We start from the raw sequence: 27,633 nt of genomic DNA, 5'->3' as shown, positions 1-27,633 counted from the left end.
AAAGGAAGGACAAACAGTATAGTAAAAAAAAACCCTCTTGTTTCCATCCCATGGAGTCATTTTGATAAGCATCATTTTATAGGATCATATGCACATAACTATTGAACTGTTGTGATCCTCTCAAAAGAATATCCCATTGTCCTCACTGTGTGAATGTTTAGAGTGTTGTAATTAATCCTATCCAAATGTGATTATTTGCTCTTTACCACCCATTGGGTTTATTTGTAGATTTATAGACATATTCTAATTATTACAAATGAGGGAAGTCATGCAGACTATGTGGCTTGGGGTCCGGCTGACTGCACTTAATATAATTTTCTCCAAGTCTTTCCACTTCCTTACGAGTGAGGTAGTGTCATTCTTTCTGATGGAAGCATAGAACTCCATTGTATATCTTTACCACTTTTTCTTGAGCCATTCATCCACAGAAGGGTGTCTGAGCTGATTCCGTATCTTGACTATGGTGAACAATGTTGCAGTGAACATGGCTTTGCTGGTGGCTTTGTGGTGACACTTGATTTGAAGCACAGGGTCTCCAACCTGCCGCTTAATCTCTTGTTCATCTACTGAACAGTGCAGCTTTAAGTGTCCCACAAATGTCCTTGCATACTTAAGAGGATGGATACTCACTTTCCTTAGCAATTTTCTACCAATCTTATCTATGGAGTAGAAATCCAAGCCTCCCTCCCTTCCATAAATCAGCAACAAAAGTACAAGACACTGTCCCAACAAGGGACAGAGAGATCAGCAAGCAAAATTTAAAGAAATGTCACACACCCTTCCAGAGCTGGGAGGAAAGAAGGGAGGAAGAAACTAATACAAAGCCTGAAATAAGTAACATATACAGCTATTCAGGAGACTGTGATCTGAGGATCATGGTTCAAAACCAGCCCCTGGACAAGAAAGTCCGTGAGACTCTTGTCTTCAATGAACCACTAGAAAACCACTTGAACCACAGTAGAGTGCCAGGCTTGTACAAAAAAGCTCAGGGACAGCGTCCAGGCCCTGACTTCAAGACCATAAGACACACACACACACACACACACACACACACACACACACACACACACACACACACACACACGTGTGAGGAGGGATCAGGCCTTCACACTGAGAAAGCCAAGGCATCAAGGTGGTTGGAAGAGGAGGCAGGAAGGGCATGAGGAAGCCTGGTAACACCTTCTCTTTGGCCTTCTCGCTTTTCATGACCCTGTGGAAAAGATGGAGTCTTTCTTTGTTTTTTTTTTTTTTTTGTCTGGTTAGTTGATTGGTTTTTGTGTATGCCAGTCCTAGGACTTGAACTCAGGCCATGGGAGCTGTCCATGAACTTTGGTGGTCAAGGCTGGTGCTCTACCAATTGAGCCACAGTTCCACTTCTGGCTTCTCAATGGTAAATTGGAGCTAAGAGTCTTATAGGCTTTCTTGCCCAGACTGGCTTTGAACTTTTATCCTCAGATCTCAGATCCTGAGTAGCTAGGATTAGAGGCATGTGCCACAGGCACCTGGCATATAAAAGATGATGGGTATACACAAACCTGTTGGTGTTGTCTTGTTATAGCAGGCTGAAGCAACTGCACTTTCTTAGACCCAAGGCTCCTAGGCTTTTGCCTTATATCTGTCCTCATCTCATCTCTCTATGCTAACCTTGTGCTACCCTCTCTAAACCTGTGCTGTCTTCCATGCCTATCTGCCCATCCCACACTCCTTCTTCCGAATCGTCCACAAAGTCTCTTTGATGGTGGATAATCCCCGGTTCTGTGGTTCCAACACCGACCCCAGCGGGGAATCCTATGCAGCCCAGCAAAAGAACTCATCCTCCTGTCCTCCCTTCTTGGAAACAGCTGAAGAAATACAATTCCGATCTTAGCTTCCTGTAGGTTCTGCAAAATCTTGTCTAGTCAAGAATAAGAAACACGACCCAGGCCCCTAAGAGATCCATGGAGCGCTTTCAAAGCACCAGAGAGAGCTTTTCTTCTCTGCAGTAATTCACTTTCTCCCCAGAATCGCCCTACATGCACATTATAGCCGATATTAGAAGAAACCCAAATGGAATGGAGTCAGCAGCCTTTCTTGCTCAGGGCTTTCTGCCAGCATGATCTCTACTGTCTTAGTTAAGGAGGGACTCTTTTTGTAGAGAAACCCCAAAAGCAGGCATTACTCTGGAGGCGGGCACAGTTCTCGCAGGAAAGCTGAGTGAGATAACTGTAATTTATTATTATTTTTTACTTTTGAGTCTGGAAGAAGAAACATCTGAAAATATCAGGTCAGCCTCCATGTTCACAGGGAAACACCTGGTTTAAAATCCCAATCACCTTCGTTTCTTTGAGAGCTAAATTTCTGGCTCAGACTTTGCATTTTCCTGATTTAATTGGTCTGGTGACAATACAGAAAGCGGAGTTGCCAGAAAATCCACAGCAAATATCATCTGTGCTCTAATATTCGCATCAAGTAAAACAGGGCACCCGCATTGCATTCTTCTCAAAGTGAGCTTTTTCAAAGTAAGGGAGGGAGAAAGGAAGGAAGGAAGGAAGGAAGGAAGGAAGCACAGGAAAGGAAGGAAGGAAAGAAAGGAAAGGAAGGGGTGAGGGAGGGAGGGGCTAAAGGAGAGAGAGGAAGAAAAGAAAGGGGAAAGGGAGGAAGAGAAGGAAGGAGGGATGGAAGGGGAAAGTGGGAGGGGGGAAGTTACGAGAGAAGTAACACTGGAGGGAGGAGAGGAAGGTAAGGGAAGGTTATCATTTATAACACTATCTTTCAACCTAACATTGTACAAGAATAAAAATAATTTGTCTATCAAGCATTAAAAAATTACATCCAGTAATTGCTTATCAGGATACATTTGATTTGTCCTTATTTAATTAGCATTCATAGTCATGCTCATCAGTGTTTGATTGCAGGACTGATTCAAAATCATCAGATGGCTCAGTGTATCATTCATGGTCATAGTCTGTCTCCCATTACAAGATTTCATAACACATAATGAATAATTCACGGTCTGATTAGAAAGAATATGTATGGTACAATGTAGCGGCCGGTTGTAGTAACAGATCTAAGAGATTTTAATTCTAAGATAGAAAGTTCACAAGTATTACAAAGTATCCCAAATATTTCATTATTAATTAATGACTAATACTAAAGTACTTTGGATATTTCAATATTACTTGGAGATTTAAATAATTGTTAAAATAGTTTAATACCATTAATTACTTTGATATGTTAATTAATTGTACAACTAATAATTTATTGCATGTAATTAATATAATATAATTCATCATTAACTATACAGTAATTTTATGTATTACTCAATTACTTATTAACTATATCTTGCTTAATATAAAATTAATTAGAATGTAATTATCTATTGATACATTTTAATTAATTATAACTTAAGTATATATTTATTTGTTAAATAATATATAAGAAATATAATTGGCAATCATAATTAATAGTAGTTACATATTAATTTTAAACATTACTTTGAACAATATTTAAATAACCATGAAGTCTTATTTTGAAAACCTATATTTGAATAATTAATATTTGATATTATTAATATATCCATTCTATGTTCTGTATTATAGGACAGTATAATACTGTTACACACTGTTAGCTCCCTTTGGAAACCACTAGCTGAGAAGTGGAGTCAGCAATGACAAATGGAACCTATCAGCTTTTTCCCTCAACAGGCTACTCTGAAGTCCACAGAGAAATACAAAGGTTCCTGGTAGAAAATGTGCCCATCTATTGATAGCAAATTGAGCGGCTTAAATCAGCGGTAAAGCAATGAGAGACTGCTCTCAGACACAAAGGAAACCACTGTTTCACTCCTCTGTACTTACAACCTCGTGAAATCTTACCATCCATTTTACAACAAGACTATCTCATTTCTAGAAATTTCTGTGCCATTAGCTAATGAGAGAGAGAAAAAAGGCTGCACAGAGCAGAGTCCAACTTTATTACCCAGCCAGCATTCCTTTGCTTCTTATGGAAAATAGCCCTTACCATGTCGCTCACTCTCCTCTCTGTCTCTGTCTCTCTCCTCTCTGTCTCTGTCTCTCTCTCTCTAGCCCTCACCATGTCTCTCTCTCCACTCTATCTCCTCTTTGTCTCTGTCTTGGTCACTGTCTCATTTCTCTCCCCTCTCTCTCTCCTGTCTCTATCTGTCTCTGTCTCTCTTGCCCTTTCCGTGTCTCTCTCTCCACTCTCTGTCTCTCTCTCCTCACTGTTTCTCTGTCTCTCTGGGTCTGTCTGCCTCTCTGTCTCTGTCTCTCTGTGTGTTTCTCTGTCTCTCCTTTCTCTGTCTCTGTCTGTCTCCTCTCTGTCTCTGTCTCTCTCTAGCACTCACCATGTCTCTCTCCACTCTCTCTTCTTTGTCTCTCTGTCCCTTTCTGTCACTCTGTCTCTGTCTCTCCTCTCTGTCTCTCTTCCCTCTCTCTGTCTCTCTGTCTTTGTCTGTTTCTGTCTCTGTTTCTGTCTCTCTTCTGTCTCTGTCTATCCTTTCTCTGTCTCTGTCTGTCTGTCTGTCTGTCTGTCTGTCTGTCTGTCTGTCTGTCTGTCTGTCTGTCTCTCTCTCTCTCTCTCTCTCTCTCTGTAGCCTTGGACTCTATTGCTCTGAATTCGGATTCTGAGCTAGCCACCTGCAGGCAGAGAGTTCTGCAAAAGACTTCTTGCCTGCCATTTCTCAGTTTCTGGGGTTGATTTGGTCTTGGCCTAGCCCAGCTCTGTAGCTGCAGCAAATGGCAGCGGCCAGGGCATCTGGGAAATGAAAGAAATGGAGCTGGTGCCTGGGAGGAGGTATTCTTGGAAATCCTTCCATAAACACGGTAACGAACATCCATCCGAGGCCCGTGTATGAACTGACCTTTGCAACGCCACGCTGAATAGGTTCAAATTATGCCGTGCTTTGAATCACACTTCAGATTAGACTTGAGGGTTATGAAAAATAGCTATTCTGTGTGTTTATCTAACTTTGGTCCTGTAAATGCCCACATTAACCCTTTTTACTTTATTTATTTTGGGTGCCAGTCCTAGGGCTCCAACCCAAGGCCTGGGTCCAGTCTCTGAGTGTTTGTACTCAACCATTTGAGCCACAGCACCCCTTTGGCTTTTTGGTGATTCATTGGAGATCAGAGTCTCATGGACTTTCCTGCCTGGGCTGGCTTTAAACTGCAATCCTCAGATCTCAGTCTCCCTGAGTAGCAGGGATGACAGGTGTGAGCCACCGGCACCCAGTGTCCAACAAATTCCAACAAAGGAATTTGCCATTTTACAACATTTTAAGTTGCTTTTATAATTTAAAAAAGTCTTCTGAATGTAAACTAGGTTCTTTCCATACATCTTTCTAGAGTCCAGAGTTTGGAGCTTATGCCTCTGTTTCCTTTGGAAAAAAATTGCTCATGCATGCGGGGAAAATCTGAAAGAAATACTGATTCGCCAGTATTGTATAAACTTTGTCCTAACTGTGAGGGTTTACATAGCTTATCAAAACATAAACTGGAAGGATAGGGAACACAGGACTCTAGACATCTGCATACAGGGAGATCCAAGGAGGACACTGTGAGGGGAGGAAAACAAAGCACCTCTGATCATAGAAAAGAATATTGATCCCACTGGACACATGAGGTTTCCCACACACATACAGCTATTTTTTTTTTCAGGAAAATAAATAGTAAAAATGTCCTCGCCTATCTAAACCCATCTATGAGCCCTGTACTCTGAACTGACACCCCCAAAAAAACCTCAATGGACCCCAATCCATTGGGGTTGTTGGGTCTTCCTCTGTCTTTGGACGGACGGGGTCAGAGGAGAGGTAAGTGCGAAGTGCAGCCGCTGGCCCTTTCCCCAGCCTCCTTTAGCCCAGGAGACAATCAGACGCAGTGGGGAGTCAAGTCAAGCAGGAACTCGTTTATTAACAGGGAGCATCCCCTTTTTAAAGCAAAAGACTGCTTGGGAGGAGAGGAAATGGGATCAATCAATCACTGAAAGGCCACACCTTAACATGCACCTAAGCTTCCATGAGTTGTTTACACACTGAACCTGAACAAATCCAGCTCTGCCCACTCAACTTCCTCTCTGGGCCATCTTTGCTACCCCCCACACTTATGATCTTATAAAATCTTTGTTTCTGCTCTCAACTACCTGACTTCAAATGTATTCAGCTCTGGTGTCGTTTGCTCTGTGTTTGCATGCCTGTGACAGCAACCCAAGTCAATGTTTAGGAGAATCATAGCTTTAATGACAGAACTGTCAAAGTAACGGGCATTGCACATGGAGAGATTAAAATAGAAGCTGAAAGCTGTTAACTCATGCCTGTCATCCCAGCCACTCAGGAGGCTGAGATGTGTAGATCATGGTTCAAAGCCACCTTGGGCAGGAAAGTCTATTAGACTCCAATCTCCAATAAACAACTCAGAAAAAGCCAGAAGTGATGTTGTGGCTCAAGTAGTAGAGAGCTAACCTTAAGCCAAAAGAAACTCTGTGACAGTGCCCAGGCCCAGCACAAGCAAAGAAAAAGAAAAACAAGAAAAAACAATAACAACAAACTAGTCCTGGAAGTGAAGACAGAATCAGAGACCATGGGTACCGTCTTTATTGAGTTTCCAAAAGGAATGGGTCTAGCCAATTTCAAGAGTCCAAGTTCTTTCATGAGGATGAACAAGAATGTTACGAAAGCTTTCTTAGAACATTAAACACAGCCCCCAAAGTCTCAGGGATAAATATCCTTGGAGGAAATCAACCTTTGAATAGCGTTCACAGACTACGACATGCTGTCTCGGAATTTCTGTGGAGAGGAATGGAGAAGCTGCCCGCGAGCGGTGATGTGTGGCTGAAGTTCCAGGAGAATTCAGCATTTCAAAGCCAGCTTTGGCCTTGCCCTTAGCAACCTAACCTGCCTCTCCGGCTGAGTTCAAACACTTGAAAATTGTTCACTGCACAATCTGATGAAATATCCAGCTTTTCACCAGCAGCTTGGGCAAGAATAAAAGGCTGAGGTGTAAAGAGAGGAGAAACGTATTTTTATGTATGTATGTATGTATATATATATATATATATATATATATATATATATGTGTGTGTGTGTGTGTGTGTGTGTGTGTATAAATATATATACATATGTATATACATATATATGTATATATGTGTATATATTTATATATGTATATGTGGGTATATATGTATATACTAACATATCTACACCCATATATACATACAAACACACACACACACACACACACACACACACATATATATATATACATATTTAGGTTGCTATTTTTAAGAAATATTTAGAAAGCAAAAATATTAGCCATATTAGTTTTTTGGTTTCCTTCTTAATGAAATTTTTTCAGGAGAAAATTTATTTAAAAAACAGATGCCTTTAAAACAATGGCACCTGCATTCCAAAAATAAATAAATAAGTATACCCTTAAAAAAAAAAAAGAACAGGCACTCGGGGCTATATTTGTGATGAATAAGGGCAAAAGCAGAGTCATCACTGATTTAAACATCCCTCAAGCCTAGAGTACCACCAGGCTGTCAGTCTTCACTTAGCCATACCCCTCCAGTTCCTGTTCCAGAATCCCCCATTCCCACCCCCAGCTCCATTTTGGTCCACATAAACTAAACCATAGGACTCCAGGTCTGTAGGATTTATGGTGTCTTGGGTTCTGCTCCAATTTGCCAAGCCAGGAAGAAATGGAGGAGGAATGAATGAATGACTTCCATCCAACAAAAATAATATAAATAAAAGAAGTCTCATGATTCATTCTGTGGGTACTCAGAATTATGTCTGGTATCAGATGCTCAAGCCTATATCCCTGGCTACTTAAGGAGGCTGAGATCTGAGGATCACTGTTTGAAACCAACCTGGGCAGAAAAAAGTCTAGGAGACTCATATCTCCAATGAACCAGTTAAAAGCAGGAAGTGGCTATGGCTTGTGTAGTAGAGCACCAGCTTTGGGTTTAAAAAAAATCTCAAGGGCAGTGCCCAGACCCTGAGTTTAAGCTCCAGGATTGGCACACACACACACACACAAAGAAGTGTTATTCATAATACAATAGCAGTAAAATCTCAACACTGGGGAAAGAATGTATATGTTCAAATGAGCTGAATTAAAGCAATTCTGAATTACCCTTTGAGACTTGTTCTCTTCCATGAAAGAAAGCCATTTGCATTTCTTTTACAGTTGTTTGCTGTTGCTCTTGTTGGTGGTGGTGTTGATGGTGGTGGTGCTGGTGTTGGTGGTGGTGGTGCTGGTGGTGGTGGTGGTGGTGTGTGTGTGTTTGTGTGTCTCCTGAGACTTGAACTCAGGGCCTAGCCATTGTCCCTAATTATTTCTCACTCAAGGCTGGCACACTACCACTTTGAGCCGCAGCTCCACTTTCCATCTTCTGGTGGTTCATTGGAGGTAAGAAACCCACAGACTTCCCTGTTTGGGTTGGCTTTGAACCGTGATCCTCAGAACTCAGCCTCCTGAGTAGCTGGAATGTCAGACAAGAGCCACCGGCTCCTGGCTTTGCTTTTTTAGCCTAGAATAGTATGGTGAAAATGATCAGTCATCGAATTCATTCACTTAGCTCCTGACAGTTTTTATTTTTTCAGTTTAGTATGTTCATTAGCCTTTCTCATCTCTGTCTAAAACACCTGACCCAAACAAATCTTAAGAGAGGCAGGATTTGGGGTGCATGGTTTCTTTCTGCCATGATCATTGGGTCCCATTTTAACAGAAACATCACTTTCTGTTTCTTCATCCTTGTTGAACAGGAAACAGAAAAGAGAGATAGATGCAGAGGCCAGGATTGAACTGAATCTATGACTCCATGACTGTGTCACAGAAGCCAAACAAAAGAGAAAAGAGAGAGAAAAGTAAAATTACCTTGCTAAGGATAAAAAAAAACATATACTTCTTGTTCCTTCTGGAATTCTTGTGAAAAATCCAAGATTTCCCTTTGGAAATCCAATGGGATTGCAAATACAGAATGTGGTGTCCAATTTCCATATTTGAAGATGAGAATCCAATATGGAATCCATATTGGATTTCAGCCATTATTTATTCTAGAGTAAACATAACTTGAAGAACTTCATTTTTCCCTGATCTGTACAATATAATAATAGTAATAATAATAATAATAATTTTCCAAAGCTAAAATTAAGAGCAAGACTGGAGAAAGTCAGTAGGCAAAGAGAGCTGGTTGATAAGATTATATTTTTCGGCCCTGTGTGGGTTGACTGATGAAAGGTGAACTTGTAATTTCCCTGTGATTTTCACCAGCACAGCATCCATGAAAATTATGAAGATGAGCCTCCATTTTCAAAGGGGGGCGAGGTTGGAGAGAAAAATCATCCTCATTGCATTCATACAAAGCATTACGATTATGTCTGAATCTACTAATTGAGGTAACTTCCTTCTCTGTTCCTTTCAGCCCTGTTACATGGCTCTTACTGCCTACCCATCATGCCTAGCACTTAGGTGAGTGGTGAATCTTCTTGAAGCATCTAGATTTGATGCATTTATTTTATCTTTGGGGGAATTGCCACAGGGAATCTGTGGAATTGAATCATGGCTGGCTGGCTCTTGCCTAAATAGCTCTGGAGAATTTGGCAATGTGCCACACCAGTTGTGTATGGAGAACATCAGCCTGCACTTTGAAAAGCTTCTTTTTTAAAATTTATTTTAATTTTATTTGTGAACATACTGTACAGAGGAGTTACAATTGCATGGGCAGGATAATGCATACATTTCTTACCAAGCATTGCAGCCTCCTCCTTTGTTTACCCTTCACATCCCTTCCCAACCTCCGCCCTCCGCCCAATCCCAATCCTTCTCCTTCCACCCCTCCCCCCCCCCCCGCACCGATGTTGTAAAGCTCGTTTGGGACATGACAACTTGTACTTCTCATTGTTGCAACAGGTCCACCTGTATCCTGAAACAACTGGTTTTTCCCCATCTCCTCCACAAGTTATACTGACATCAAATATAGTGAAAGCAGGGGATATAGTGTGCGGGAGGGACATACAAAGCAACAAAGAGATAATCTTATAAATGCGTTAGAAACACATGCATGAAAGAAAAAAACATTAAAATACACATCTAAGGGTTCATTTTCCTGACATCACATTATCTGACCTTTTCCACTTGACTCATACATATACTAGATATTACAAATAAGGGAAACCATGGGACCTATGTTTCTTTGGGCCTGGCTCACTTCACTTAACATAATTTTTTCCAAGTTTTTCCATTTCCTAACAAATGGGGCAATGTCATTCTTTCTGATGGAGGCATAGAATTCCATTGTGTATATATACCACATTTTCTTGATCCCTTCATCTTCTGAGTGGCATCTGGGTTGGTTCCATATCTTAGCTATGGTAAATAATGCTGCAATAAACACAGTTGTGCTGGTAGTTTAGTGTGGTCTTGTTTGTAAACATTTGGGTAAATGCCCAAAAGTGGGATTGCTGGGTCATAGGGGAGTTCTATGTAAAGTCTTTTGAGGAACCTCCATACTGCTTTCCAAAGTGGTTGAACAAGTTTACATTCCCACCGACAATGAAGTAAGGTTCCTTTCTGTCCACATCCCCTCCAGCATCTGTTGTTGTTAGAGTTCTTGATTTTTGCCGTTCTAACTGGGGTGAGGTGATATCTCAATGTTGATTTGATTTGCATTTCTTTTATGGCTAGGGATGTTGAACATTTCGTCATGTGTCTATTGGCCATCCTTCTTTCTTCTTCAGAGAAGTTTCTCTTTAAGTCTTTTGCCCACTTATTTATTGGGCAGTTGTTTCTTTGAGGATTTGTTGTTGGGTGGTTTAATTTTTTGAGTTCCAAGTATATTTTAGATATGAGACCCTTGTCTGTTGTATGGCTAGTAAAGATCTTCTCCCAATCCGTGGGCTTTCTATTGATCTTGCTAGCTATGTCATTTGTCCTGCAGAAGCTCTGCAACTTTATGCAATCCCATTTGTCCAACCTTTCTTTGATTTGTTGTGTTTCGGGGTCTCTTTTCAGAAAATTTCGGCCTGAGCCAAGGAGTCCTAGGGTTTCTCCTCTTCCATCCTGTAATGTTTTCAGAGTGTCTGCTTTGAGTTCAAGGTCTTTGATCCATTTGGAGTTGATTCTGGTGCAGGGTGATATATAAGGATCTAGCTTAAGTTTTCTATATGTAGTTAACCAATTTTGCCAGCACCTACTGAAGAGGTTGTCTTTCTTCCATTCTATTGTTTTAGTTCCCTTATCGAAGATTAGATGGCTATAGTTCTGTAGGTTCATTTCTGGGTGAAAAGCTCCTTTTTTACATTTACATTTCCAACCTTCCTTGCTGTTCTTCAATCCCTTAAGTTTTTTTTTCTCTCTTCCCCCCCCATGTTTGTTTTTTTTTTAAATTGGGTAGAAGTTTCCAGGCTGCTACGATGTCTTTTGGAAACTAGCGTTTCTATTGACCATCTTCTGAATCAAGCACTGTGAGTAAAATTCCACAGCTTAAGGAGGTGTGAAGACATGTCTCGATGTTTCTATATCTTGGGGTGCAGAAATGAATTGGAGTGGACGTTGGTCTCTGATGAGCCATCCCTGACACAGCATGGTTTCCAATCTGAATTGTTTCAGAATTAAATTCTTCACAGACTGTGTGAGAAGCTAAGGGGTTTGGACTTGGGAGAAGCTGTCAAATGGAAAGGGAGCCAGCCTTGAACCAGGTACCGTCTCCCAGGAAAATAAACCAACCCTCAAAGATGCTAGGCTTCCCCCAACTTTTGGGATTTTTTCGGATGTTGTCTTCTCTGTAGGGCTGCCTCTCTCTGTTTTATTCTGAAATAGGAATTCAGCCGGGTTTTTCGTCATTGAAACAAGAGAGATTCAAACAGATGGCCCAGGGGAAAGGAATTTTGTTTAAAAAAAAGGAAATTCATTTCTAGTGGCCTAAAATCTACACGAAGTATTATTGGACCCCAATCAACTATAGAATTCTATAAGTTCCTCGACTTCATCAAACCCTACATTATAATTTTTCTTTCCTTGTGTTCATAAAAACTTATGGATTTCCTTCATGCAGTCTTTTTTTTCTTTTTGCCAGTCCTGGGGCTTGAACCCAGGGCCTGGGCGCTGTCCCTGAGCTTCTTTTTGCTTAAGGCTGGTGCTCAACCACTTAAGCCATAGCACCACTTCCAGCTTTTTCTGCGTGTTTGGTGCTGAGGAATCAAATCCAGGGCATCATGCATGCTAGGCAAGCACTCTACCACTGAGCCACCTACCCAGTCATATATATATATATATATATATATATATATATATATATATATATATATGTACATACACATATAGATGTGTGTATATATATATATATATACATAATATATATATTAATCATGTACACAGAAACTGGATGGTTGTAGAATTGTATTTATGTAATAAAACAGGTTTTAAAAATATTACCCAAACCAAGTAATTCAATATTCAAAGTGTTCAAAAACGCTGAGATATATTGCTATGGAATCTAGAAATTCTGTATCCATTAAGTCTCCATCTTACGGAAACCCCAAAAAACTAGGAAAGAGTGCTGTGGTATACTCTTCAATCCCCACCACCCACACAGACTATCTTGATGTTCTGTGTGCATGCATTTGCATGCTTGTAGCTAATTACAGAAAACACAGACCATCCAAGAATGTAAAGAGTTAATGGGAAGGAAAGAGGAAAGACGATTGACAGATGACAGATGATACCTCAAGAAAGAAAGCTGGTAGATGATTGATAGATGAAAGGTAGATAGGCAGAAATAGATGGATAGATAGATAATAGAGATAATGATTGGTAGATACGCGATAGATATATGATAGACAGACAGACAATATTCCAGGTTATCAAGCAGAAATATTAAGGAAAGAATTACCCACATCAGGGAGAGTGTGTGATTATTACCTTTTAAAGAAAGTCAGAAGGAAAAGGGGTTTATGCTGCACCCAATCTGTTGAAATCACTTCCCAAACTGCCCTCCAATAAGTCAAAGGCCAGAGAATGAGGGAGAAAATAGAAATTGTGCAAATGAATGGGAATGAGAAACTGCCCCGTCTCTTATTGTTTCTTTAATCTTGGAATTGCATTCGTTGTCAAATGGAAATTGCTTGCTGCTGACACTGAAGCATGCACACACGTGTGCACGTGTACACACACACACACACTCACACACACACACAATGAGCAACATTTGACATCCTAAACTATAAAAATGCCTACACTAGTAGATATTCACTAGATGTTTCTGCTAGAAGTGCTTAAAATTTTTCAGCTCTAGATATCAGTTCTACCGATCTACCATCCATACATCTATCATCTATCCATTCATTCATCCATCTGTCATCTATCTATCCATCCATCCATCATCTATCTGTCTGTCTATCTATCTAGCATCTATTTATCTACCATTTACCAGAATTTCTTTATGTCAGGCTACTGAAGGATGCCTTGAATTAACCTTATTTTCAAAGCTGGTACCAGAAGCTGTTGGCTGTTTTCCAATTCTGTGTCAGAAAAGCCTTGAATGAGTTTTCCAAGGAGAGGAAACTTGTCCACCTTCTGGGAGACATTGTGGAACAAGTCAATACTGCCAGCGACTCTCAAAGACAGGTGTATCACGAAATCAATCTTAACAGAGTACAATATTAATGATAATGTCTGTCACCACAACACAGTTTTTCCTTAAGAGTTTCATAAACCACACAGAGGGAAACTGATGAGAAAGGACCAGAGTTCAAGTCCCACATCTGACAGAAGAAAAAGTTTGGTCAGTCATGGTGCTTGAACTCGGGTCCTGGGCGCTGTCCCTGAGCTCTTTTGCTCAAGGCTGGTGCTCTACCACTTGAGCCACAGCACCACTTCTGGTTTTCTGGTGGTTAATAATAGGAGATAAGAGTCTCATGGACTTTCCTACCCAGGCTGGTTTTGAACCGTGATCCTCAGATCTCAGACTCCTGACTAGCTAGCATGACAGGCATCAGCCACCAGTACTCAGTGAAAAGACCAATTTAAAGACACATGGACCCCTGAAAGTTCATGAAAGTTCATCTTAAAACATCAGTACAACTTAGACTGTTGTAAGAATGCACAAATTCTAGGTTAAAGTTTTCTTAAGTTTGGCCGGGCACTGGTGGCTCACACCTGTCATTCCAGGTACTCAGGAGGCTGAGATCTGAGAATCACAATTCAAAAGCAGCCTGGACAGGAAAGTCCATGAGACAATTCTCCCCAATGAGCAACAAAATGAAACAGAAATGGACCTGTGATTTAGGTGGTCGAGCACCAGCCTTGAGCAAAACAAAAACCAAACAGAAACAAAATCCTCAGGGACAGTACCCAGGCCCTGAGTTCTGGCACAAATAAAAAGGGTGTTTAATCAATAGAAAAAAAGAGTACTTTGCAAGACTCAAGCTCTTGACAATTTTTTTTTTTTATTGTCAAGGTGATGAACAGAAGGAGTCACAGTTACATAAGCTAGGTCAAGTACATTTCTTTTTGGAACAGTTTGATGGCTTCTGAAATGCTTCTGTTTCCTAATGATTTCTCTCACAGGAAGTCCTGGGGAAGAAGATAGGCAGATTAGAAGAATTCTTTCAAGATGTAAAGACTTGCCATCTTCCTCTAAATCCTGCCTGGTGTGTCAAAGGAATTGATCGCAATGTAAGTAAATTGATACAACAGAAAAGTCTTTCTCAGTCTATTGTATATATGCAAATGTGTGTGTGTGTGTGTGTGTGTGAGTAATTTTTTTCCTTCCCTCAGTCCTGGGACTTGAACTCAGTCCCTGAGCCCTGTCCCTGAGCTCTTTTGTTCAAGGCCAGTGCTCTACCGCTTTGAGCCACAGGTCCATGTCTGGCTTTTTGGGGGGTGATTCATTGGAGCTCAGAGGCTCACAGACTTTCCTGCCCAGACTGGCCTCCAACTGCGATCCTCAGATCTCTGCCTCCTGAGTCTCTAGGATGACAAATGGGAGCCACTGGTAGCAGCTATATGTTTTCAAAGTAACTATTTCTGGCTGCAGAAATCATGCATCCTCATCCTTAAAACTGTAAAACCCAAACCGATCGACTTAGGAAAGGCTTGTAATTGGCGAAGGCTTCATTTAGATTGACATGAATAGGTCAGTTAGGATATGGATGCTTCGCTTTTCAACTCACAGGGTTAAGGTCCAAGCTGGGCTGAAACCATATTTTACCAAGTTGATACAATTGAACGTGTCAGATCTTTTCTATTCTCTTTTTCTCTTATTGATTGAACACTTCCTGGCCTCTTCTAGTGGGGCAAACACACACAGCCAGTCCACAGCCCTTCAATTCTCACACTATCACAAGGAAAATAAAATGAGTAGAAAAGCAGCCAGTGTCTGAACACTTAAATACCACCAACGAGAAACTTGAAGGGGAAAATCCATGCCACTTTTATTTAGAGAGAAAATGGCCGTGAATGAAAAGGAAGGAGCCTTTGGCTCACACCTGCCATCCCAGCGACTCAGAAGGCTGAGATCTGAGGATCCCGCCTCAAAGCCAGCCTGTTCAGGAAATTCATGAGATTCTGATCTCCAATGAACCACCAGAAAACCAGACGTGGAGCTGTGGCTCAAGTGGTAGAGAACCAGCCTTGAGAGAAAGAGCTCAAGGACAGCACCTGTACCCTGACTTCAAGCCCCAGGACAAGCAAAAGAAAGAAAGAAAGGGAAGAAGGAAGGAAGGAAGAAAGGAAGGAAGGAAGGAAGGAAGGAAGGAAGGAAGGAAGGAAGGAAGGAAGGAAGGAAGAAAAAGATAAAATGGATTCATTGTACAATAGGCTATAGAAAAGTGACTTGACTCACTTGAAATACTCTAGAGAACGAACGTGTTATACAGCCCCGATTTGAATGCAGGTCTTTTTTAAAAAAATAGGAATAGCAACTTGGACCTCCTATTAGTACGTGAGCTTAGACATGTCTCTTTCCTGCTCAGTTATTTGACTTTGAGCGTGTCACTGTGATTCAATGAAGAAAAGCTACAGTTGAACTTTTCTAAAGTACCAGAAGCAAGCTGACTTGTCCATTGAAGGATACAGGGTGCAATCAATTCCCTTTTATCAAGAGAGATCATAGTCCAAATTCCCCAGGGAAGGTCTCATTGCACAGATAGGGTCAAGTTCTTCATTAGACATGTCTTCTTTCCTCTGTCTAGGATAAAGACACGATGACAGATTGACAATATTTATAGGTACTAATCAAATAGAAGAGCAACAATATATGGTAGTAAAATAACTCAGCCTGTCTGCTTTCATCATTTAGTAAAATAATGGTCACCAGGGTAGAAGCACTATCTTAGTGTAATTGTCTAAGCTGCTAGCTAATGGTTGGTGACTGCATTGACAGGCTGCACAAAGCAGTGAATATCTTATCTCTCTACTCATAATGCTATAGCAAATTAACACTTGGGAATTATTTGTTTCATTTCTGGAATATTCCACCTTCATATTCGTAGCTCATGATGGACTATATAGGTCTCTAAAACTATGCAGAAAAAGACCTGAAGGAGATCTGGAAGCCAGCCCAGGGAGGAAAGTCTGTGATACTCTTATCTCCAATGAGCCACCAAAAAAGCCAGAAATGGAGTTGTGGTTCAAGTGGTAGAGCACCAGCTTTCAGTAACAAAAAATAAAAGCTCATTGCCAAAAACCCAGGCCTGAGTTCAAGGCCCAGGGCTGGCACAAAAGATAAGTTTAATTGATTGATTCAACAAACTTCTTTCCAAAGTCTCGAAACAGCCTATCCTATGCACAGTATTCGTTCATCGAGCAAATGCCACCAGGGGTGGCGGCTTGAGGTAAGGCTTTCAGTTTGCTTTGCTCTGATCGCTGGTTTTCTACCCCCTCTTCACCAGCTCCTGTAGGCATGCTTGTATTTCATGTCCCACCCTTTGCCACTGAAGATCTCTGTCATCAACGCAAACCCAACTGGTAGAACCATCACCATTATTTTCAAGATACAGTAGCTGGCCTCAAAGGGATCAGTGATTCCCTGTTCACAGCCAAACAGGTGATCTGCCCACTGCAATAAACAGTCGCTGCTCTCTTCCCCTACAGCAAAGAAGGTGAAGCCACTGGTTTAGATCATGCCTCCTCCTCCTCCTCCCCCCTCCTCCTTTCTCCTCCTCTTCCTCCAACTGTTCCTCCTCCTCTTTTTCTTCTTCTCCTTCTTCTTTCTCTTCTTCTTCCTCCTCCTCCTCCTCCTCTTCCACCTTCTTCCTCCTCCTCTTCCTCCTCCCTCTCCCCATCCTCCTCCTCTTCCTCCTCTTCTTCCTCCTTCCTCCTCCTCCTCCTCTTCCTCCTCTTCTTTTCTTCTTCTTCTCCTTATTCTGCTCCTCCTCCTGCTGCTGCTGCTCCTCCTCCTCCTCCTCTTCTCCTCCTCCCCCACCTCCTTCTTTTTCTTCCTCCTCCTCCTCTTCCTCACCTCCTCCTTTCCTCCTCCTTTTTCCTTCTTCTTCTGCTCCTCTTCCTTCTTCCTCCTCCTCTTTTCTTCTTCTCCTCCTCTGTAGGGAGCCGGGACGAGACTCCGCCCACTCCCTTGCAGCTTTGAGGTAACCACCCCATATTAGATGGTGCTTGGCGGGACGCCTGGGCTTTGTGCGTGCGCGAGCCAGGTAGAGTCCCCAGCCAATCCCATGACACCTGGTGACGGTGAAAGGCAAGTGACCAACAATAGGCCGACCCGCGTTCCTATTTCCCTATATAAGCGGCTATGTTTCGGGTGCACGCTCTCTCGCGCCCAAGCTCTCCCATCAACTAAAAGGCTCTCCAATAAAGCGTGATCTGAGAAGACTCCTGGTGTGGTGGTCGTTCTTTCTCGCTGGTCGAGTAGACAGTCACTACAAGTGGTGCCGAAACCCGGGAACGAACCAGGGACGGGACCCGCGTGAGAGGCCGAACCAGAGCCAGAACTCAACACGCGGAGAGGGGACGTCGGTAAGTATCCCCCGGTTTGCTGTTCACTGTAGATTTAGATATTTATTGGTTGCTTGCATTGCTTCTTCCTTTGTGGCTTGTCTTTTTGATGGTGCGCACTTGCCTCGAGGAGGGAGGGTTTGATTTAATCCAGGAAGGACGCAAAGTACTAACGCAGCATCAGGATAGTCTATCAGAGTCAGCATCCAGTAAGGGGGAGGAAAATAGGCCTAAAAGAAAAAGGGAAAAAAGACAAAAGGATCCTAAAGAATTAAAGCAGGAGGGACTGCAGCCCTCACAAAAGGAGAAGGGTCTTAGGGAGGGGGTCTCAAGGAGACCCCTATGCCCTTCTTTAAAAGCAAACCGGTTCTCATTCCTACATGTGGAAGGGCGGGACCAAGAATATAGTAATCTTGTGAGTGACTCAGAGGAAGAAATGTTAGGGAGAGCAGCTCGATCCAGCTGATAGTGAAGACTTAGAAGAGGCTGCGGCGGAGCTCAAGGCAGACAGATATGGGGGGTGGCGCCCCCTAGGGGTAGGAGTACCGCAGCAGCCAGGAAGAGGAAACGGAGCTGCCCCTCACCCATCGGCCCCCCGGGCGTGCCCGCCAGCGGGGCGGAGTCACTTTATAAAAGGGAACACCTGGCGGCTGGTGGCCGCCTTTCCAGTTTTTGAAAATCCAATTACTAATGAAAGAATTCTTGAGCCGGTTTCCTACTCCCAGTTAAAAGATTTAGTTGAGGCAGTCAGGACTTATGGGGTGACGGCCAATTATACCACTGCCTTGCTTCAAAGGCTAACTATTAATGCTATGATTCTGTGGGAGCAAAAACTGTTCAATATTTTCCTGAATTAGTGGCTAAACAGGCAATTTTGGTCTGAGAAAAAAAAAGGCAATTTTGGGTATAAAGTATTGTTTGATGCACTCTGCAAAAATTCCAGATAAATTAATTATTCCATACACCCGTGAGCAAGTTGAAATTTTAGCAGCCACAATGGATATGTGGGCAATTCTTGTTTGCTCGTTTCCCAATGTAATTGATAATCATTATCCTAAGCATCCTCTGCTTGCCATAGTTAACAGAAATTTAGTGTATTTTCCTGTCGTTACTTCAAAGGAGCCCCTAGTTAGTGCCCTGACCATCTTTACGGATGGATCGAAATCTGGACAAGGTGCCTTTTTTGTTCTAGGACACAAACAGCTGGTGGTCTTTAAATTTCGGCCGAATGTCCCACAGGCTGTTGAATGTTTAGTTGTGCTTGAAGTTTTTAAAAGATTTGATCAACCTTTTAACTTATTTTCTGATTCATTATATGTTGTAAATGCCGTTGCTTCTCTTGAAGTTGCTGCTTCAGTTAAGCAGGCCAGTACAATTTCTAATGTTTTGTTACAGATTCAATCCCTTATCTTAAACAGAAAACATCCTTTTTATATTGGACATATTCGTGCCCACTCTATGTTGCCGGGCCCGATGGCAAAGTGTAATGATTTGGTAGACCAGGCAACTCGGGCTATGGCTCTGGTTGCTGCTGATCCTGTAGAATTGGCAAAAGACTTTCATAGATTGTATCATATACCTGCTAATACCCTTAGGAAAAGATATAATTTGTCCAGGCATGTGGCAAGAGATATTGTTAAAGCCTGTAAATCTTGTGTTACCTTTCTTCATCCTCCCCATGTGGGGGTAAACCCCAGGGGGGTGAGACCAAACGCCCTATGGCAAATGGATGTTACTCATCTGACGGAATTTGGTAAGTTGAAATATTTACATGTGTCTGTGGACACCTTTTCTGGTGTCATTCATGCCACACCTCTGGCAGGAGAAAAGGTGTCTCACGTCAGAATACACTGCTTAGAAGCTTGGGCAGCTTGGGGAAAGCCCCTTAGACTTAAGACGGATAATGGCCCTGCTTATACTTCCCATGGTTTTCGCGCCTTTTGCGCACAAATGCAGGTTGCCCACACCACCGGATTGCCCTACAATCCTCAAGGACAAGGTATAGTGGAAAGAGCTAATGGAAGCATAAAAGAAATGCTTCAAAAGCAAAAAGGGGGAATTGCTGAGTCCGCGTCCCCCAGGGAAAGACTTTCTCTTTCGCTCTTTACCCTTAATTTTTTAATTCTAAATGACAACGATCAGTCTGCCGCAGATCGGCATATGACAAGAGACTCCATGGATACTAAAGACATGGTTATGTGGAAGGATGTTATTAATAATAAATGGTATGGACCGGATCCGGTAATAACGAGATCCAGGGGAGCTGTTTGTGTTTTTCCACAGAGTCAAGAAGTACCTCACTGGGTGCCAACGAGACTGACCAGGCCGGTGGAGACTGCAGAAGAACCCCCTCTTGAAGATGCCATCCACTCGTCTCCTGATGCAGCTGATCTTCCTGCTGTTAGCAACAGTGCTAATAGCAATCCCTGTGATAGCTAAACCAATGATGCTGTGGGCTGTTACAATTTACTGACTGGATTGCCTCTGCAGTGTCCTTTTCCAAAGAGCGGGTGGGAGTAGGAATGTTTTTAGCCTGCTGCTTGGGAGGATGCGTGGTCTGCCTATGGTTGGTCTGTCGCCTTCGAGCCCAAACCAGAAGGGACAAGGTTGTTATCTTGCAAGCATTAGCCGCTTTGGAGAGTGGATCCTCACCGCAGATTTGACTGTCGGCCCTAAGACGCAGTTAAGCCTTACCATCCTGCATAGCCTTAGCACCCCGATGGATCAGGGGATCCCATTGCACCGGGACAGGTATGCAATTTGCAATTTGGGACAGGGTGCAAGGCAAGTGCACTGCACTTGAGGAGATGGTTCTCATCTCCTCAAGAAGAGCATGCTGGGTTGCAAGTGGGTTGATGCCCAAGATCCCACCTCTGCAAAAAAGGCATCGGACGGGCCTGGTCATCACTGGGGAAGGCGCCCCTCAGGCGAAGGCCAGTGCAAGGTCCTCTCATTAATGTTTTAGACAGAGGCCCAACCTCTACTCTTACCTGTCACCAAAAAACAAGAAGGGGGAACCTGTAGGGAGCCGGGGCGAGACTCCGCCCACTCCCTTGCAGCTTTCTGGTTACCACCCCATATTAGATGGTGCTTGGCAGGACGCCTGGGCTTTGCGCGTGCGCGAGCCAGGTAGAGTCCCCAGCCAATCCCATGACACCTGGTGACGGTGAAAGGCAGGCGACCAACAATAGGCCGACCCGCGTTCCTATTTCCCTATATAAGCGGCTATGTTTCGGGTGCACGCTGTCTCGCGCCCAAGCTCTCCCATCAACTAAAAGGCTCTCCAATAAAGCGTGACCTGAGAAGACTCCTGGTGTGGTGGTCGTTCTTTCTCGCTGGTCGAGTAGACCGTCGCTACACTCCTCCTCCTCCCCTTTTCTTCTTCTTCTCCTTGTCCTCCTCTCCCTCCTCCTCCTCCTCCTTCGCCTTCTTTTCAGAATGATATACTACCTGCCAAACTAGAATTGGCAATAAATTAAACATGACTGGCTCAGAGCCAGGCAATCCTTGGTGCAAAGCATCAGAGGAGGCGTTTTCCTAAGGGAAAGTGTGCATTCCCTTGTGAAAGGCACAGAAAACCCAAGGTGGAGTAGAACGCCTCTGAGGAGACTTTTCTGTTGGCCCCAATGCTAACTTTATGAGCATGAAAATGAGCAAGAACTCAAATGGCCGGAGTGGATTTGGAGTCAGAATCTTCTCTGTTGAGTGCTTACGTAGTTGAGCAAATCAGCCTGCTTCTCTCTTTTGTAAAATGAGATGTACACAGGGACTGGTTTGACCTTCTTCTAGAGTGTCACGAGGAGGGAAAGGAGAGAGAACGGTGCTCAAATAGTAATAGGCAGGCAGGAAAAAGCAGCTTGAAGCCAACAATCAGCTTTGCCAGGTACCAGTGGCTCCCGCCTGTCATCCCAGCTACTCAGGAGGCTGAGATCTAGAGGATTGCACTTCAAAGCCAGCCTAGGCAGAAAAGTCAGTGAGACTCTGATCTCCTATGAACCACCAGAAAACGGGAAGTGGAGCTGTGGTGCAAGTGGTAGTGCACCAGCCTTGAGTGAAAGAGCTCAAGGGACAGAGCCTAGGCCCTGAGTTCAAGTCCCATGACAGGTTAAAAAAAAAGTCAACCAAATCAAGTTAAGTCAGGTTGGAAATGTATCCAAGGAAAAAAATCAAAATGGCTTGTGAGCAGGCTTTTAAGGGAAGCTTCTAGAACAACCCAGAAGATACTGTTTTATTCTTGCCAGACAGGAGATGACTTGCATCAGGACATGGTGGTCCTGCATCTGACGGAAGCCATGGACTGGATGTGGCTGCAGGAAGGCCTGGACCTGCGGATGATCACCTACCACTGCCTCTCCACAAGCAAGGACCAAGGTCAGTTCAAAGTCAGACCGCGATCCTATGGATAGTAGCCCATCTCCGTGCATGCACAGGCTCTCAGATCGGAAATTCGGTATTCCACAGAGCGTTATGCATTCTTCTTTGCTGGAAAAAAATCCTTTCTCTGTCTCTGTCTCTGTCTCTGTCTCTGTCTCTGTCTCTGTCTCTGTCTCTGTCTCTGTCTCTCTGTCTCTCTGTCTCTCTGTCTCTCTGTCTCTCTCTCTCTCTCCCTCTCTCTCTCTCTCTCAACACACCATGGACTAATTCCTAGTTTTCTTTTCTTTTGCTCTTATTTATGTATTTATTTTAGTCAGTCCTGGGTCTTCAACTCAGGGCCTGAGCACTGTCCCTGAACTTCTTTTTGCTGAAAGCTGCCACACTACCACTTGAGCCACAGCTTCACTGCTGGCTTTTTCTGTATAGGTGGGACTGAGTTATCGAACCCAGTGCTTCATGTATGCTAGGTGAGCACTCTACCACTAAGCTACCTTCCCAGCCCCTGGTTTTCTTTAATTTTTCTAAGTGTCATAATGCCTTGGCATTTGAGGTTGTGGAGATGTTGTGAAGCAAATCTAGTATTGGGGAAGAGTGTGGGTAGTTGAGCCTCATTTATCTGACAATGGACTACCATTCTCTGGATTATGAGCTCGCTTGTACATCTAACCAGTATCCAACAACAATGCATGAGCACATGGTTCAGAGAGAGCTCGCGATTCAGAGGTTAAAGTACGGCTCTCTCCTGCAAGCTTGTCACTGTTGCACAACCATAAATTTCAAAAATCTAAAGTCAACCCGTCTTATATCCAGAACTCTCTGTAATACAGAAGCCTGCATATGCCAAAGAAGTATGATTGTTAGCTTTTCACACGAAATGTAGACATTTCCAAATGCTCTGGGTTTGTCTTGTTTTGTCACTCCAGGATTTAAACTCAGGGCCCAGGTACTGTCCCTGAGCTTAAAGCAAGCACTCTACCACTTGAGCCCTTTCCAGTTTTCTGGTGGTTCATTGGAGATCAGAGTCTCACAGACTTTCTTGCCAAGGCTGGCTTTGAACCACGATCCTCTAAGCCTCCTGAATAGCAGGGATGACAGGAGGGAATGCCGGTGTCCAGCTTAAATAACATTTGAACTGCAGTTGGGTGTAGATTAAAACTCAGAAGGCTTGAAAATATTTACACGCTAATAACCAAATAATTAATAACAAGGGCAGGGGGAAAAAATCTCCTGTCTGGTTGTATGCCATTTTAGCAAATCCCTACTTATAGCGATCAATAATCACTCCCTTTCCAGATGAATTATTATTACATGTCTCCTTGCTTGTTGACGGAGAGGAAGAGAGTAAATGGCTGCCCACAGCATCCCTGAAGAGCTATTCTGTCCACTCTCAGGTGTGTGTTATCTAAGCCTGGGCCTGTGCCTCCAACTTGCATTTTGAGTAGTGACTGTTAGGAAGATGGCATTCGGTTCACTTCAGCAGAATATGTTTCTGATATAAACTACAACACCCCCCCCCCCAACACTGAAAAGCAGATTCCCGATCTTAGGTCAGATAACACATTTTGGGTTCGGGTTTGGTTTTGTGCCTGTCCTGGAGCTTGAACTCAGGGCTGGGAGCTGTCCCCGAGCTTTCTGTGCTCAAGGCTGGTGTGTCTATATTGCATATACTATATATGCATAGCTATAAGATATTATGGAATATACAAATATAATATGTATCATGTATAATTCATAGATTATATATCATATGCATATATGATATATATTTATAAAAAATGATACAATATAATACTTATATAATAGATAGTATAGAATATCTATAATTACTATAGTATTTATATAGTATATGATTACGATATCTATTAATATATTAGTGTGTTCTAATAATATTAATATAATACATGTAATATATTATATATTATTCATATTAAATAGTTAATACATTATATAATATATTAAAATTATGTGATACAAATATTGAGATAGGATATATTATATATGTTATATATTATATATTTCCTATACTATATTATATATTACATAAAAGCTGTTGGTTCTGACTTACCTAGCCCAAAGTCTACAAAGCGCCACATTAATTGCAGGATTTAGAGAGAGTCAGAAGAGCTAGTCTATCAAAGTCTTCTGTAGGAAAAGTTTAGAAAGGAGAATAATGATCAACAATGACCAATAATGATCAATAATGATGTGTTTCACTGGACCCAAAGTGGGCATCCATGTGGGAAAGGAAACTCTTCTCTACCCTCTCTCCCTTCCTCCCTCCTCTCCCGCCTCCCCTTCTCCCTCCTCTCCATTTTCTCCTCTCCATCCTACCTCTCTACCCTCTCTCCTCCCCTCCTCCCTCCTCTCCCTCTCCTCTCCCTCCTCCCTCCTCTCCTCCTTCTCTCCAAACTCCTTCTCCATCCTCCCACTCCTCCCCTCCTCCCTCCTTCCCTCCTACATCATCCCTCTCCTCCCTTCTCTGCTCCCCTCCTCTCCCTCCTCCCTTCTCTCTTCTCCATCTTCCTCCTCCTCTCTTCTACATCCTCCCTCTCCTCCCCTGATCCCTCCTCTCCATGCTCCCTCTCCAACCTCTCTCTCCTCCACTCCTCCACCCTCTCTCCTCCCCTCTTACACCCTCTCCTCCCCTCTCCACCCTTTCTCCTCTCCTCCTCCCTCCTCTCCCCTCCCTTCTCACCATCCACCCTCTCCATCCTTCCTCTCCTTCCCTCTTCTCTCCTCTCCTTCCTCCCTCCACCTTCCACTCCCTCCTCCCTCCTCTCCACCCTCTCTCTCCTCCCCTCCTCCATCATCCCTCGCCTCCCTACTCTCCCTCCTCTCCACCCTGTTTATCCTCCCCTCCTCCCTCCTCTCTCCTCTCCACCTTCTCTCTTCTCCCTCCTCTACATCCTCCCTCCTCTCCCTCCTTTCCCCCCTCCCTCTTTCCTCCTCCCTCCTTTCACTTCTCTCCTCCCCTAGGGCTGGTGCATATGGTCCCAGAGGCCTTGACTTTCGCCACCATCCACCGCCAGTTGGGGCTTATGGGGCCGCTGAAAGAAAGCTCCCTCCAGCAATGGTTAGAGCAGCACCATGGCACCAGGGCGGATTTCCAGAAGGTTGTTGCTGGGGAACTGAGTTTCAGCACCCGGACTCCGTCGTGAGTTCTAAACACACCTGGATCATGGCCCAGGGAGGACAGACAGCAGGGCCATGCCAGGCTTCACACAGCCAAGGAACACAGGCCGGCCCTACCCCAAGCCAAACATGAAGTCAAATAAAGGAAGGTGGGGAATGAGCCTGCCTAGCAAGGCCAGAGTCCTGAGCTCAGGTTCCCTAGGCTTCCTGTCATTGTCTGCCCCCAACTCCCAGTCTCGGGACTCGAACTCATGTCCCTTCCGCTTCACTGTCTCAGTCACTGCTCACAGTGGTGCCTCGACCACCTGAGCCATGCCTCCCTGCTAACCTTGGGCTGGCTAATTGGACAGAGATTAGAGTTGAGCCTCAACTCCGGCTCCTCTAGGCCTCAGCCTCCAGAACAGAGTGGTGTGGGCCTTGGTCTCTGAGGTGACCCCGGGCTAGAGCATGTCCTCCTCTGTGGTTTTCTCATGCTTTTGATTGCTGTGTTTATGGGCCGTCTCACCGGTTCTCCCCTGCCCAGGCCTTGAAGAGCTAACTCTTCTTCTGCTCTGGCTGGTGCATGGTGACCTTTGTCCTGGGCATGTTTGACCTGCACAATGACAACATCATGTTCACCTCTGTGGGCCACCTGTTCCACATCGATTTGGGGATGATGCTGGGACACACTCAGACATTTTTGGTGGGGAGGGTTTCAAAAGATCAGTGCACAATGCTTCTCCTACCCAGCCTGCCACACCCCAAGGAAGCTGGCCTCATTCTTTTTTTTTTTTATTTGTGAACAGAGGGCTTACAATTACATGGGCAGGATAATGCGTACATTTCTTACCAAGCATTGCAGCCTCCTCCTTTTGTTTACCCTTCACGTCCCTTCCCAGCCTCCCCCCTCCCCCCAATCCCAATCCTTCTCCTTCCCCCCCAGTCCCCACCCCCGCACCGACGTTGTAAATCTCGTTTTGGACATGACAACTTGTACTTCTCATTGTTGCAACAGGTGCACCTGTATCCTTAAACAACTGGTTTTTCCCCATCTCCTCCTCAAGTTATACTGACATCAAATATAGTGAAAGCAAGGATTATACTGTGGGGGAGGGACATACAAAGCAACAAAGAGATAATCTTATAAATGCGTTAGAAACACATGCATGAAAGAAAAAAACATTAAAATACATATCTAAGGGTTCATTTTCCTGACATCACATTATCTGACCTTTTCCTCTTGAGCTGGCCTCATTCTTACACAAAAACCAGGCCGGGACCCGTGGCAGTGGCTCACACCTGTCATCCCTGTTTCTCAAGAGGCTGAGATCTAAGGATTACGGTTCATAGCCAGCCAGGTTAAGGAAAGTCTGTGAGACTGTTATCTCCAATGAACCACCAGAAAACCAGAAGTGGAGCTGTGACAAGTGGTAGAGCACCAACCTTGAGTGAAAGAGCTCCATACTCTGTGCCTGACTTATGTAACTGGAACTCCTCTGTGTTTAGCATTTTCAAATTAAAAATAACAACAATCATAATCATAGTGATACAAAGAGAGGAGGAGGGGGAGGAGAGGGAGAAAGAGGAGGAGGAGGTAGAAGGAGGAAGAGGAGGTTGAATAGGGGGAGGAGGAGGATGTGGAAGAGAGGAGGAGGAGAGGAGGAGAACGAGGATGAGGGCAAGGACGAGGAGGACGAGGAGGCTTGGGCCAGGGGGGAGGCTGTCTTCCATGGAAGGCCTGGATGGGGAGGCTCAGCTTGAGAGGCTGAGGTCTTCCAGGGCATCTGAAGGGTCATTGCCTGCATCTCCTGAGCTGCCCCATAATTACAGACGCTCCTTCTCAATTAACTCAAAGTGATTATTTGGGAGATCAGGTTGATTGTGCTGGGTGGCACACCGTGGTTCTCAACAATGTAGGTCACCCCTGCTATCAGAAGAAAAAATGAGCTAGGCCCCCAGCTTGCTCGCCACGTGGTGTCTCCAGTCACTCACCGCACTCCCAGGGAACCAAGGCTCCCAGAAACCTTGCGGACAGCCCAATTTCATGCCACATTGGCACCATGTTCCATTTGCAAGGCTTCTATCTGATGCCAATAATAGGAATCATCTGAAATGCATGCACCTGACGCAGATAAAGTTCAAGACTAATAACAATTAGTAATAATCTGAAATGCATGTCTTGTGTAAACACATTTCAAGA

At 43.7% G+C, this 27,633-nt stretch overlaps 1 pseudogene; it reads left to right on the top strand.

The window, feature by feature from the left end:
• Positions 1-27,633, top strand: part of LOC138829987 (phosphatidylinositol 3-kinase C2 domain-containing subunit gamma-like) — a 45,710-nt pseudogene that overhangs the window by 15,710 nt on the left and 2,367 nt on the right.

The sequence above is a fragment of the Dipodomys merriami genome, unplaced genomic scaffold (assembly GCF_024711535.1).
Source record: "Dipodomys merriami isolate MVZ:Mamm:240054 unplaced genomic scaffold, mDipMer1.0.p SCAF_18, whole genome shotgun sequence".
Taxonomy (NCBI): Eukaryota; Metazoa; Chordata; class Mammalia; order Rodentia; family Heteromyidae; genus Dipodomys; species Dipodomys merriami.
This window is presented reverse-complemented; position numbering and strand designations above follow the sequence as displayed.